Here is a 15076-nt window from a genome sequence, read left to right on the forward strand (position 1 = left end):
ACCACCCCCACCCCGCTTTCCCCCCTTGGTGTCCATAAGGTTAAAGCAATCTTGAGAAAGAAAAACGAAGCTGGAACAATCAGGCTCCCTGACTTCAGACTATACTACAAAGCTACAGTCATCAAAACAGTATGGTACTGGTATAAAAATAGAAATATAGATCAAGGGAACAGGATAGAAAGCCCAGAAATAAACCATATGGTCAATTAACCTAAAACAAAGGAGGCAAGAGTACACAATGGTGGAAAGACAGTTTCTTCAACAAATAGTGCTGGGAAAACTGGACAGCTACATGTACAAAACTGAAATTAGATAATTCTTTAACACCATACACAAAAATAAGCTCAAAATGGATAAAAGACCTAAATGTGAGACTGGACACTATAAAACTCCTAGAGGAAAACATAGGCAGAACACTCTCTGACATAAATCACAGCAATATCTTTTTTGATCTGTCTCCCAGAGTGATGGAAATAAAAACAAAAATAAACAAATGGAACCTAATTAAACTCAAAAGCTTTTGCACAGCAAAGGAAACCATAAACAAAATGAAAAGACAACCCACAGGTTGGGAGAAAATATTTGCAAATGATGTGACCAAAAACGGATTAGTCTCCAAAATTTACAAACATCTCAAGAGGCTTAATATCATCAAAAAAAAAACAACCCAATCAAAAAATGGGCAGAAGACCTAAATAGACACTTCTCCAAAGAAGACACACAGATGGCCAAGAGGCACATGAAAAGATGTTCAACATCGCTAATTATTAGAGAAATGCAAATCAAAACTATAATGAGGTATCACCTCACACCAGTCAAAATGGCTATCATCAAAAAATCCACAAACAATATAAATGCTGGAGAGGGTGTGGAGAAAAGGGAACCCTCTTGCGCTGCTGGTGGGAATGTAAATTGATACAGCCACTATGGAGAACTACCATACGACCCAGCAATCCCATTCCTGGGAATATATCCAGAAAAAAATGTGGTCTGAAAGGATACATGCACCCCAATATTCACTGCAGCACTGTTTACAACAGCTAATACATGGAAGAAACTTAAATATCCATCAGCAGAGGAGTGGATAAAGAAGATGTACATATATACAATGGAATATTACTCAGCCATTAAAAAGAATGAAATAATGCCATTTGCAGCAACATGGATGGACCTAGAGATTTTCATACTGAGTGAAGTAAGTCAGACAGAGAAAGAGAAATATCGTATGATACCCCTTATATTTAGAATCTAAAAAGAAATGATACAAATGAACTTATTTACAAAAACAGAAAGAGACTCACAGATTTGGAGAATAAGGGAGGTTACCAGGGTGGAAGGATAGGGGGAAGAGACAGTTAGGGAGTATGGGACTGACGTGTACACACTGCTATATTTAAAATGGATAACCAACAAGGACCCACTGTATAGCACAGGGAACTCTGATCAATGTTATGTGGTAGCCTGGATGGAAGGGGACTTTGGGGGGAGAATGGATACATGTATATGTATGGCTGAGTTGCTTGCTGTGCACCTGAAACTATCACAACATTGTTAATCAGCTATATTCCAATATAAAATAAAAAGTTTAAAAAAGAAAAAAGGATGACAGCAGATTTCTTATCAGAAATAATGCAAACTAGAGGACAGTGGAGGAGTATCTTAAAAGCACTGAAAGAAAAAAGTGTATCAACCCAAATTTTATATCCAGCCAAAAAGCTTTCAAAAATAAAGGAAAATCTATGTATATACCAAATAAAAGTGAAAACAAACATCCACACAAAAATGTATACACAAATGTTCATGGCACCATTATTCATAACAGCCAAAACCATGGAAACAACCCAAATGCCCATCAACTGAGGAATAGATAAATAAAATGTGGTAAATCCACAGAGTCGCATAATAACCAGCAATAAAAGGAGTGAAGTACTGATAACATGCTAGGACCTTTGAAAACATAATGCTAAGGGGAAAAAGCCAGACACAAAATACCACATATCGTATGAGTCCATCTGTATGAAATGTCCAGAAGAGGCAAATCCACAGACGCAGAAAGTAGATCTGTGGTTGCCAGGGGCTGGAGAAGAAAGGGGACTGACTGCTGTGGTGTAAGGTCTGAAGTTAAGCTTCAACAGTACGGGCTGCCTGCACATCCCTGAGCCTCACGGGGCCCCAAAGGCCCAACCACCATGAGTTTCCCGGCTCTCACCAGATATGCCCTCCCAGTGAAAAAGGTTCCCCTCAACTGTACCAGCCCCATCCTACCAAGTTCCTAATCCCACAAGCTTCACTTCTCTGCCAGCCCGTGAAACTGTTCAGACGAGCCAATCACGTCCCCTCATGGGAACCAGGGTGGCTCATTCTCATGTCCCTATAAAGCCCGCCTCCCAAAGTCCATGTTTGTCCACTCTGCTCCCAAGCGCAACACGTCCGAGGCCCCGCTCTTGTGGGGTTTCCTCCTCCCCTGAGCCATGAGTATGTGTCTAATAAAGTGCTGTTTGTCTCACCTGTCCAGGGCTGGGCGTTGTGTGTTGGCCATCTTGTAGTATTTAGGGTGGGGGATTCCTCCCTCACCAAAAGTGTGAATAGGGGAGGAGCAGAACAACTAATAATGGGGATGGGGTTTCTTTGGGGGAGGGGTAAAACTAAAGTAAAACTGTAATAAAGGTGGCACAATTCTATCAATGTGCTAAAAACACTGAATTGTCCACTTTGAATACGTAAATCGTATGGTATGTGAATTATATCTTAATAAAGAAAAAAAGAAAGACAAATAAAAGGAATTCATGACAAAAAGACCAGCACTAAAAACTGCTAAAGGAAGACCTACAGGCAGAAGTAAAACAAACAACGTATTGTGGGGTATAAAACACAGATGGAAATAAAATGCTTGACAAATGACAGTACAAAGCCTGGGAGGGGAGAAATGGAAGTACACTACTGTAAAGTTCTTATACGACACATGAAATGGTATAATATCCCGTGAAAGCAGACTGTGATAAGCGAAAGTTGTACAGGCTAAAGTAACGATTAAAGTGAAAAAAAAAATCCAAAGAGTTATAGCTAAGGAGTAAGAAGAGGATATAAATGGAATTTTTAAAAAAACACCTGATTAATGAAAAAAAGAAAGAGAGGAAGATGGGAACAAGAAACATATGGGACAAATAGGAAACAAATAGCAGGATGACAGACACAATCATATCAATAATCATATTAAAAGGAAGTAGTATAAACATACCATTTAAAAAAAATTCAGTCTCTGTAGGAACTGTCAAAAATTGCCAATGCTGACTGTATTTCAAGTCATCATGGCAGGGTATTCGGAAGAGTTTTCAATTAACAATAATCATGCCTCAGATAAACCTCATTGGCTATAATACTGCCACTGTGCAAAGCTGAAACATACCAATTTTCAGACGCAGAGACTGTCAGTTAAGGTTTAAAAAGCAAAACTGAATTATGTGCTGCATACATGAAACACAATTTAAATATGAAGAAACAAATTAACAAAGATTAAAAATAAAAATAGAAAAAGATATACCATGCTAACACTTGTCAAAAGAAAGCTACAGTGAATATACTGATATCGAAGTAGAGTTCAGAGCAAAGAATAGTACTTAAAATGAAGATGATCATTTCATAAGGATAAGGGGGTCATTTAATCAAGAGAATATAACATTCCTAAATATCTATGAACTTAATGACAGAGCTTCAAAATACATGAAGCCAAAACTGAAAGAACCGCAAAGAGTAATAGAGCAATTATGGTTGCAGATTTCAATACCCTTCTTTCAATAAGTGCCGGCACAGAAAATCAGCAAGGGCACAGTAGACCTGAACAGCACTGACCACCACCTTCACCTAACTGACATTCAGAGAGTACTCCATCGAAACATCAGAACACGTGTTCTTCTCAAGTGCATACAGCATAGTCACTCAGACAATATTCTGGGCCATAAAACAGAGTCAGTACATTCAAAAGGACTCAGATCATACAACATATGTGTGTTCTTTGGCCAGAACATAACTAAATTAGAAATCCAAAACAGAAAGCTCCTCGGAAAATCCCCAAATATTTGGAAACTATGTAATGCACTTCTAAATAACCCATGGATCAAAAAACATATGAGGGACTTCCCCGGTGGTGCAGTGGTTAAGAATCCACCTGCCAATGCAGGGGACACGGGTTCAAGCCCTGGTCTGGGGAGATCCCACATGCCGTGGAGCAACTAAGCCCACGCGCCACAACTACCGAGGCTGCGTGCCACAACTACTGAGCCCGAGTGCCACAACTGCTGAAGCCCATGTGCCTGGAGCCCATGCTCCACAAGAGAAGTCACTGCAATGAGAAGACTGCGCACCACAAGGAAGAGTAGCCCCCTGCTCACCGCAACCAGAGAAGGCCCGCGCGCAGCAATGAAGACCCAACGCAGCCCCCCAAAAATAAAAATAAATAAAATAAATTTATTTTAAAAAAAAGATATGAAAAGGAAATTTAGAAATGAATTTTGAACTATGAAAACGAAAGCACAACATATCCCAATTTGTAGGATGCCACTAAAGCAATAGTTAGAGGAATACTTATAACATTAAACATCTATATTATGGGGCTTCCCTGGTGGCGCAGTGGCTGAGAGTCCGCCTGCTGATGCAGCGGACACGGGTTCGTGCCCTGGTCTGGGAGGATCCCACATGCTGCGGAGCGGCTGGGCCCATGGGCCATGGCCGCTGGGCCTGTGCGTCTGGAGCCTGTGCTCCGCAACGGGAGAGGCCACAGCAGTGAGAGGCCCGCGTACCACACACAAAAAAGAAACACATCCATATTAGGAAAGAAGAAAGTTTTCAAATCAATGACCTCAGCTTATACCTTGATAAACTAGAAAAAGAGCAAATTAAATGCAAAGGAAGTGGAAGGCAGGAAATAATAAAGATAAAAGGGAAAAATAATAGAAAAAATGAATTAAACTGAGAGCTAGTTCTTTGAGAAGCTCAATATAATTAATAACTTCTAGCTAGACTGATAAAAAGAGAGAATACATATTTACAATATCAAGAGTTGGAAGAGTGACATCACTACAGACATTACAGATGCTAATATGGTATAAGAGAATATTATTAACTTTATGCCAATAAATTCAATGACTTAGATGATATGCAAAAATTTCTTGAAAGACACAAACTACCAAAGCTCACTAGGAAAACAGACACAGAAAAGTAAAGAAATTGAATCAGTAATTAAAAATCTTCTCACAAAGAGAAGCTCAGGCCCAGAGGACCTCCCTGGTAAATTCTATCAAATATTTAAAAGAAGAAATAATTCCAATCTTCAACAAACTATTTCACAAATAGAGGAAAGGCAACATTCTCCAACTCATTCTATGAGCCCAGTATTACCCTGATACTGGAGCCATTCCAAACACATAACAAAAAATCAAGCAAGAAATAAAAAGGACTGTCCACCATGACCAGGTGGGATTTATCATAGGAATGCAAAGTTGGTTTAATGTTTCAAAATCAATTAATGTAATACTACATTTTAATAAAAGAAAACATGATCATCTCAATAGATACGGGAAAGGCATTTGACAAAATCCAACAAAACTCATGGCAAAAACTCTCAACAAAGAATAGATGGAACATCTTCAATCTGATAAAGGGAATCTACAAAAAAATCAACAGTGAACATCATATTTAATGATGGATGACTGAATTCTTTCTCCTCTAAGTCAGAAACATAACAAGGATGTCCACCCTGACCACTTCTATTCAACAATATACTGGAGGTTCTAAAAAGTGCAATAAGAAAAAAAAGGCAAAGAACAGAAAAGTAAATTAAGGGCCCAAATTAGAAAGGAAGAGGTTTTTATGTGCAGATGATAGAATTCTATACATAGAAAAGCCAATGGAATCCACAAAATGCTACTAGAAGGTAATAAACGAGTTCAGCAAGGTTGCAGGTGCAAAAATCAATTATATCTATACACTAGCAACAAGTAACAGAAAACTGACATTAAAACAATTCCATTCACAATAGCATCAAAAAGAATAACAACAGGGGAATTTCCTGGTGGTTCAGTGGGGTAAAGAATCCTCCTTCCAATGCAGGGGACACAGGTTCAATCCCTGGTCGGTGAACTAAGGTCCCACATGCCGTGGGGCAACTAAGCCCACATGCCACAACTACTGAGAGAAAACCTGTACGCCAGAACAGAGCCTGTGCTGCAACAAAAGATCCCACGTGTCTCAATGAAGACCTTACATGCCGCAACTAAGACCCGATGCAGCCAAAGAAAAAAATAAACAAAATAAATATTTAAGAAAAAAGAATAGCAACAGGAATAAATTTAATAAAGGATATGCAGGACTTGTACAGTTAAAACTATAATAAATAAGGGAGATCTAAATAAGTGGCAAGACGTTTCATGTTCATGGGCTGAACACTTAATATTGTCAAGATGACAATCCTACACAAACTGATCTATAAATTCAATGCATTCACTATCAAAATCCCAGCAGGCTTTTTTGTAGAGATGGACAAACCAATCCTAAAATTTATAAAATTCAAAGGAGCTAGAATACCCAAATGCATTCTGAAAAAGAACAAAGTTGGAGGATACATGCTACCTGATTTCAAACCTTGCTATAAAGCCACAGTAATCAGGACAGTGGTATTGGCACAAAAATAGTTATGTAAGTCAAAAGAACAAAATTGAGAGTCCAGAATTCCTTATGTTTATGGTTGATTTTTGCCAAAACAAACCAACGGAAAAAAGGATAGACTTTCAACAAACGGTGGCAAGACAACTAGAAATACATGCAAAAATATGAATTTAGATGCTAACCTTACACCATAGATAAAAGTGAAATCAAAATGAATAACAGGGACTTCCCTGGTGGTCCAGTGGTAAACAATGTGCCTTCCAATGCAGGGACATGGGTTCGATCCCTGGTTAGGGAACTAAGATCCCACATGCCGCGGGGCAACTAAGCTGGCGCGCCACTATTACTGAGCTCGCGTGCCTCAACTAGAGCCCGTGTGCAGCAAAGTACAGAGCCCACGCGCTCTGGAACCCGCACGCCACAACTAGAGAGAGAAAACCTGCATGCCACAACTAGAGAGAAGCCCACACACTACAACGAAGAGCCTGTGCACCACAACAAAAGATCCCACATGTCTCAATGAAGATCTCGCATGCCACAACTAGGACATGATGCAGCCAAAAATGAAATAAATAAATATTTTAAAAAATGAATAATAGACTGAAACGTTAACAGCTAAAACTATAAATATTTGAAGAAAACATGGGGGAAAGAAATCTCTGTGATTTTGGATTGGCAAAATGTTCTGAGATATGATACCAAAGGTACCATCCATAAAATAAAAAGTTGGTAAGTTGGACTACATCACAATGAAATGCTTGAGCTTCTAAAAAACACTAATATGAAAATGAAAAGAGGGCTTCCCTGGTGGCGCAGTGGTTGAGAGTCTGCCTGCCGATGCAGGGGAGGCGGGTTCGTGCCCTGGTCCGGGAGGATCCCGCATGCTGCGGAGTGGCTGGGCCCGTGAGCCATGGCCGCTGAGCCTGTGCGTCCGGAGCCTGTGCTCCACAACACGAGAGACCACAGCAGTGAGAGGCCCGAGTACGGCCAAAAAAAAAAAAAAAAAACCCCAAAAGAGAAGTCACAGATTAAGAGAACATTTTTGCAAATCATGTGTTGATAAGGGACTGGTTTCCAAACTACACAAAGAACTCTCAATGTTAAAAAGACAACCCACATAAAAATGGGCAAAAGGTCCAAATAGACGCATCTCCAGAAACGATCTATAAATAGCTGACAAGCACATGAAAAGATGCTCAATATCACTAGCCCTCAGGAAAATGCAAATCAAACCCGCAATGAAATCCCGTTATTCACCCTCTACAACAGCTATAATCAAAAAGGCAGAAAATAACAAGCGTTGGAGAGGGTGTGGGGACCTGGAACACTCGTTATTTCCGCTCTGGAAACCAGTCTGCCAATTTCGCGGAAAGTTAAAATGTAAGTTCACCACGCAACCCAGCAATTTTCCCCCTAGGAGTCTATCCAAGAGAACCCATACCTTACGTCCACACTGAGACATGAACAGGAATATCCATAACATTATTCAGAGCCAGAACACGGAAACACTGCAAATGTCCAACAACTGGTGAATGGATAAACAAAATGTGCTATATCCATAAACTGTCTTGCTATTCAGCAACTGAAAGGAGAACACTAGGATACTTGGACGAACCTCAAAAACATTCTGCTAGGTGAAAGAAGCCAGACATGAAACCTTGTATACTGTGTGACTCCATTCATATAAAATGTATAGAAAAGTCGAATTTATAAAGACTGAACTTTTGGGGATGACGAAAATGTTCTAAAACTAGATTGTGGTGACTACTGTATGATTTTATAGATTTCTAAAAATCATGGAATTACAGTAGGTGAATTTCATAATATGTAAAAATACTTTAAAATATGTAAAAATAAAACATAAACTTGCTTTAAAAATCTTATTCAAATTTAGGGTATCAAAACTAGAAAGTAACAATCTAGTTCAACAGTTACAAGATACAAGATCAATATACAAGAATCAACTGTTCACCCATATCCATTCAATGAACAACAGGAAAATGAAATTAAGAAAACAATTCCATCTAGAAACCCAATGTATTCTATTTTAACTTTCAACACAATTCATCTGCTGTGGCAAAGCTCAAAGGTCGTAGACACACTGAGTTAGGGAGAAGGAAAGAAAATGCCTCTGTTCCATGCTTTCCTACAGGAATGAAGGCCATATTTTAATTATATACCCTGTGTCTGGGACCCAAATAAGAAAGAAATTATTTTGAAAACTGTTAAAAGGAATAGTAAGAACCAAAAAAGAACACTTCCTTGTTAGTCAAGAGATCTGTGTCCCATAGAGAATAGACTGGTGGTTGCCAAGGTCGGGTCGGAGGAGAGGGTTGGACTGGGAGTTTGGGGTTGACAGATGCAAACTACTATTATACAGAGAATAGATAAACAACAAGGTTCTACAGTAGAGCACAGGGAATTATATTCAATATCCTGTGATAAACCACAATGGAAAAGAATATGAAAGAGTGTGTGTGTGTGTGTGTGTGTGTGTGTGTACACACATACATATATGTGTGTATGTGTATGTATATATATATATATGAGTCACACTGCTGTACAGCAAAAATTAACACAACACTGTAATTCAACTATACTTCAATAAAATATAAATTAAAAAAAATAAAGAGAGGGCAGACAGCAGAAGGAAGAAGAATTACAATCCTGCAGCCTGTGGAACAAAAACCACATTCACAGAAAGATAGACAAGATAAAAAGGTAGAAGGCTATGTACCAGATGAAGGAACAAGATAAAACCCCAGAAAAACAACTAAATGAAGTGGAGATAGGCAACCTTCCAGAAAAAGAATAATGATAGTGAAGAGGATCCAGGACCTCGGAAAAAGAATGGAGGCAAAGATTAAGAAGATGCAAGAAATGTGAAACAAAGACCTAGAAGAATTAAAGAACAAACAAACAGAGATGAACAATACAATAACTGAAAAGAAACCTACACTAGAAGGAATCAATAGCAGAATAACTGAGGCAGAAGAACAGATAGGTGACCTGGAAGACAGAATGGTGGAATTCACTGCTGCAGAACAGAATAAAGAAAAAACAATGAAAAGAAATGAAGACAGCCTAAGAGACCTCTGGGACAACATTAAACGCAAAAACATTCGCATTATAGGGGTCCCAGAAGAGGAAGAGAGAGAGAAAGGACCTGAGAAAATATTTGAAGAGATTATAGTCGAAAATTTCCCTAACATGGGAAAGGAAACAGCCACACAAGTCCAGGAAGCACAGAGAGTCCCAGGCAGGATAAACCCAAGGAGAAACACGCCGAGACACACAGTAATCAAACTGGCAAAAATTAAAGACAAAGAAAAATTATTGAAAGCAGCAAGGGAAAAACGACAAATAACATACAAGGGAACTCCCATAACGCTAACAGCTATTTCTCAGCAGAAACTCTACAAGCCAGAAGGGAGTGGCATGACATATTTAAACTGATGAAAGGGAAGAACCTACAACAAAGATTACTCTACCAGGCAAGGATCTCATTCAGATTCGATGAAGAAATCAAAAGCTTTACAGACAAGCAAAAGCTAAAAGAATTCAGCTCTACAACAAATGCTAAAGGAACTTCTCTAAGTGGGAAACACAAGAGAAGAAAAGGACCTACAAAAAAAAACCAAACCATAACAATTAAGAGAAGAGTAATAGGGACATACATATCGATAATTACCTTAAACGTGAATGGATTAAATGCGCCAACCAAAAGACACAGGCTCACTGAATGGATACAAAAACAAGACCCATATATATAGGGACCCACTTCAGACCCCTAGGGACACATACAGACTGAAAGTGAGGGGATGGAAAAAGATATTCCATGCAAATGGAAATCAAAAGAAAGCTGGAGTAGCAATACTCATATCAGATAAAATAGATTTTAAAATAAAGAATGTTACCAGAGACAAGGAAGGACACTATATAATGATCAAAGGATCAATCCAAGAAGAAGATATAACAATTATAGATATATATGCACCCAACATAGGAGCACCTCAATACATAACACAACTGCTAACAGCTATAAAAGGGAAAATCAACAGTAACACAATAATAGTAGGGGACTTTAACACCTCACTTACACCAATGGACAGATCATCCAAACAGAAAATTAATAAGGAAACACAAGCTTTAAATGACACAACAGACCAGATAGATTTAATTGATATTTATAGGACATTCCAACCAAAAAAAGCAGATTACACTTTTTTCTCAAGTGCACATGGAACATTCTCCAGGATTGATCACATCTTGGATCACAAATCAAGCCTCAGTAAATTTAAGAAAACTGAAATCACATCAAGCATCTTTTCTGACCACAATGCTATGAGATTAGAAATATATCACAGGGGAAAAAAACCGTAAAAAACACAAACACATGGAGGCTAAACAATACATTACTAAATAACCAAGAGACCACTGAAGAAATCAAAGAGGAAATCAAAAAATACCTAGAGACAAATGACAACGAAAACACGACGACCCAAAACCTATGGGATGCAGCAAAAGCAGTTCTAAGAGGGAAGTTGATAGCTACACAAGCCTACCTCAAGAAACAAGAAAAATCTCAAGTAAACAATCTAACGTTAATCCTAAAGGAACTAGAGAAAGAAGAACAAACAAAACCCAAAGTTAGTAGAAGGAAAGGAGTCATAAAGATAGGAGCAGAAATAAATGAAATAGAAACAGAAAACAATAGCAAAGATCAATAAAACTAAAAGCTGGTTCTTTGAGAAGATAAAATTGATAAACCATTAGCCAAACTCATCAAGAAAAAGAGGGAGAGGACTCAAATCAATAAAATTAGAAATGAAAAAGGAGAAGCTACAACAGACACCGCAGAAATACAAAGCATCCTAAGAGACTACTACAAGCAACAATATGCCAATAAAATGGACAACCTGGAAGAAATGGACAAATTCTTAGAAAGGTATAACTTTCCAAGACTGAACCTGGAAGAAATAGAAAATATAAACAGACCAATCACAAGTAATTAAATTGAAACTGTGATTAAAAATCTTCCAACAAACAAAAAGTCCAGGACCAGATGGCTTCACAGGTGAATTCTATCACACATTTAGTAGAAGAGCTAACACCCATCCTTCTCAAACTCTTCCAAAAAACTGCAGAGGAACGAACACTCCCAAACTCATTCTATGAGGCCACCATCACCCTGATACCAAAATCAGACAAAGGTACTACCAAAAAAGAAAATAACAGATCAATATCACTGATGAATATAGATGCAAAAATCCTCAACAAAATACTACCAAACAGAATCCAACAACACGTTAAAAGGATCATACACCATGATCAGGTGGGGTTTATCCCAGGGATGCAAGGATTCTTCAGTATATGAAAATCAATCAATGTGATACACCATATTAACAAATTGAAGGAGAAAAACCATATGATCATCTCAATAGATGAAGAAAAAGCTTTTGACAAAATTCAAAACCCATTTATGATAAAAACTCTCCAGAAAGTGGGCACAGAGGAAACCTACCTCAACATAATAAAGCCCATGTATGACAAACCGACAGCAAACATCATTCTCAATGGTGAAAAACTGAAAGCATTTCCTCTAAGATCAGGAACAAGACAAGGATGTCCACTCTCCCCACTATTATTCAACATAGTTTTGGAAGTCCTACCCACGGCAATCAGAAGTAAAAGAAATAAAAAGAATATAAATTGGAAAAGAAGAGGTAAAACCGTCACTGTTTGCAGATGACATACTATAGATAGAGAATCCTAAAGATGCCACCAGAAAACTACTAAAGCTAATCAATGAATTTGGTAAAGTTGCAGGACACAAAATTAATGCACAGAAATCTCTTGCATTCCTACATGCTAATGATGAAAAATCTGAAAGAGAAATTAAGGAAACATTCCCATTTACCATTGCAACAAAAAGAGTAAAAGTACATAGGAATAAACCTACCTAGGGAGACAAAAGACCTGTGTGCAGAAAACTATAAGACACTGATGAAAGAAATTAAAGATGATACCAACAGATGCAGAGATATACCATGTTCTTGGATTAGAAGAATCAATATTGTGAAAATAAGTATACTACCCAAAGCAATCTACAGATTCAACGCAATCCCGATCAAATTACCAATGGCATTTTTTACAGAACTAGAACAAAAAATCTTAAAATTTGTGTGGAGACACAAGAGACCCCGAATAGCCAAAGTAGTTTTGAGGGAAAAAAACGGAGCGGGAGGAATTATATTCCCTGACTTCAGACTATACTACAAAGGTACAGTAATCAAGACAATATGGTATTGGCACAAAAACAGAAATATAGATCAATAGAATAGGATAGAAAGCCCAGAGATAAACCCACGCACATATGGTCAACTAATCTACGACAACGGCGGCAAGGATATACAATGGAGAAAAGACAGTCTCTTCAATAAGTGGTGCTGGGAAAACTGGACAGCTACATGTAAAAGAATGAAATTAGAACACTCCCTAACACCATACACAAGAATAAACTCAAAATGGATTAAAGGCCTAAATGTAAGACTGGACACTATAAAACTGTTAGTGGAAAACATAGGAAGAACACTCTCTGACATAAATCACAGCAAAATCTTTTTTGATCCACCTCCTAGAGTAATAGAAATAAAAACAAAAATAAACAAATGGGACCTAAAGAAACTTCAAAGCTTTTTGCAAAGCAAGCTACAAACAAGATGAAAAGACAACCCTCAGAATGGGAGAAAATATTTGCAAACGAATCAATGGACAAAGGATTAATTTCCAAAATATATGAACAGCTCAAGCAGCTCAATATTAAAAAAACAAACAACCCAATCCAAAAATGGGCAAAAGACCTAAATAGACATTTCTCCAAAGAAGACATCCAGATGGCCAAGAAGCACATGAAAAACTGCTCAACATCACTAATTATTAGAGAAATGCAAATCAAAACTATAATGAGGTATCACCTCACGCCAGTTAGAATGGGCACCATCAGAAAATCCACAAACAACAAATGCTGGAGAGGGTGTGGAGAAAAGGGAACCCTCCTGCACTGTTGGTGGGAATGTAAAGTGATACAGCTTCTATGGAGAACAGTATGGAGGTTTCTTAGAAAACTAAAAGTAGAATTACCATATGACCCAGCAATCCCACTATTGGGCATATACCCAGAAAAAGCCATAATTCAAAAAGACACATGCACCCCAATGTTCACTGCAGCACTATTTACAATAGTCAGGTCATGGAAGCAACCTAAATGCCCATCGACAGATGACTGGATAAAGAAGATGTGGTACATATATACAATGGAATATTACTCAGCCATAAAAAGGAATGAAATTGGGTCATTTGTAGAGAAGTGGATGGATCTAGAGACTGTCATACAGAGTGAAGTTAAGTCAGAAAGAGAAAAACAAATATCATATATTAACACATATATGTGGAACCTAGAGAAATGGCACAGATGAACCGGTTTGCAGCGCAGAAATAGAGACACAGATGTAGACAACAAACGTATGGACACCAAGGGGGAAAAGTGGCGGGGGAGGGGTGGTGGTGTGATGAACTGGGAGATTGGGATTGACATATATATACTAATATGTATAAAGAGGATAACTAATAAGATCCTGCTGTATACAAAAATAAAATAAAATTCAAAAATTCAAAAAAAAAGGACACAGGCAGGCTGCCTTCCCCAAGTTGTTCTTGCCAGCACTTCTAATTGAGCAGTTTAACTATTGTTTCTCCCCTTGTTCATTCTTTCTTGTCACACAGGTACATTGGTCCCCAGCTGCCTACCCACTATGGCTCTATGTGACATCAGTTTCTGCCCCTTTTTCTTTTATCCCCTATATCCATATCCATTATATAATTGCTGGCCCGTCTGTCTATCTATCTGTCTTTCAGGGAGACAAAAGGAATGCAGCTCCAAATCTTCTATTTGAGAGTTCCTATCAGGACTGATAATATTTTTCACTTAGAAATTATAATCATGGCATCATGGACAAAATCAGTTTGATTCTCCAAGCATTAAATGCTAGCTACTATTGTAAGAGTATTAACTCTGCAAAGGGCAGTTATATTTAAGATTATTTAAGAAAAAAGAGTTTGGCAAGCCTGCAGTGGCAGGGAGCTGTGTGCTTGTTTTGGGCATTTGCCATTTTAACAGACTGAGAAATAAACGCACTTTTTAAAGGGAAAAACTATTTACCATCTGCAGTTCATTAATGTCAGGCAGGGAAAATCTGTCGTTCACACACATTTGAGATGCAGTTGGCAGATTCTCCTCTACAGAGGGTTTCATCCGCAGTGACTGAGACTGAAACACCCTGCCTGGTGTGATACGTGATATGGTGAACCAACCACTCAGCTTCTACTTGGCGTAAAATGTTAGTATATTGGGAGC

At 38.2% G+C, this 15076-nt stretch overlaps 1 protein-coding gene and 1 non-coding gene across 9 annotated transcripts in view; both read right to left on the reverse strand.

Moving 5' to 3' along the window:
• EPB41L5 (erythrocyte membrane protein band 4.1 like 5) overlaps nucleotides 1-15076 on the reverse strand; it is a 165473-nt gene that overhangs the window by 38229 nt on the left and 112168 nt on the right. The gene's annotated exons all lie outside the window — the stretch shown is intronic.
• Nucleotides 3257-3397, reverse strand: LOC132522524 (U4 spliceosomal RNA). The gene has a single exon (XR_009541265.1). It is a non-coding gene; the product is annotated as a U4 spliceosomal RNA (small nuclear RNA).

The sequence above is a fragment of the Lagenorhynchus albirostris genome, chromosome 6, assembly GCF_949774975.1.
Source record: "Lagenorhynchus albirostris chromosome 6, mLagAlb1.1, whole genome shotgun sequence".
Taxonomy (NCBI): domain Eukaryota; kingdom Metazoa; phylum Chordata; class Mammalia; order Artiodactyla; family Delphinidae; genus Lagenorhynchus; species Lagenorhynchus albirostris.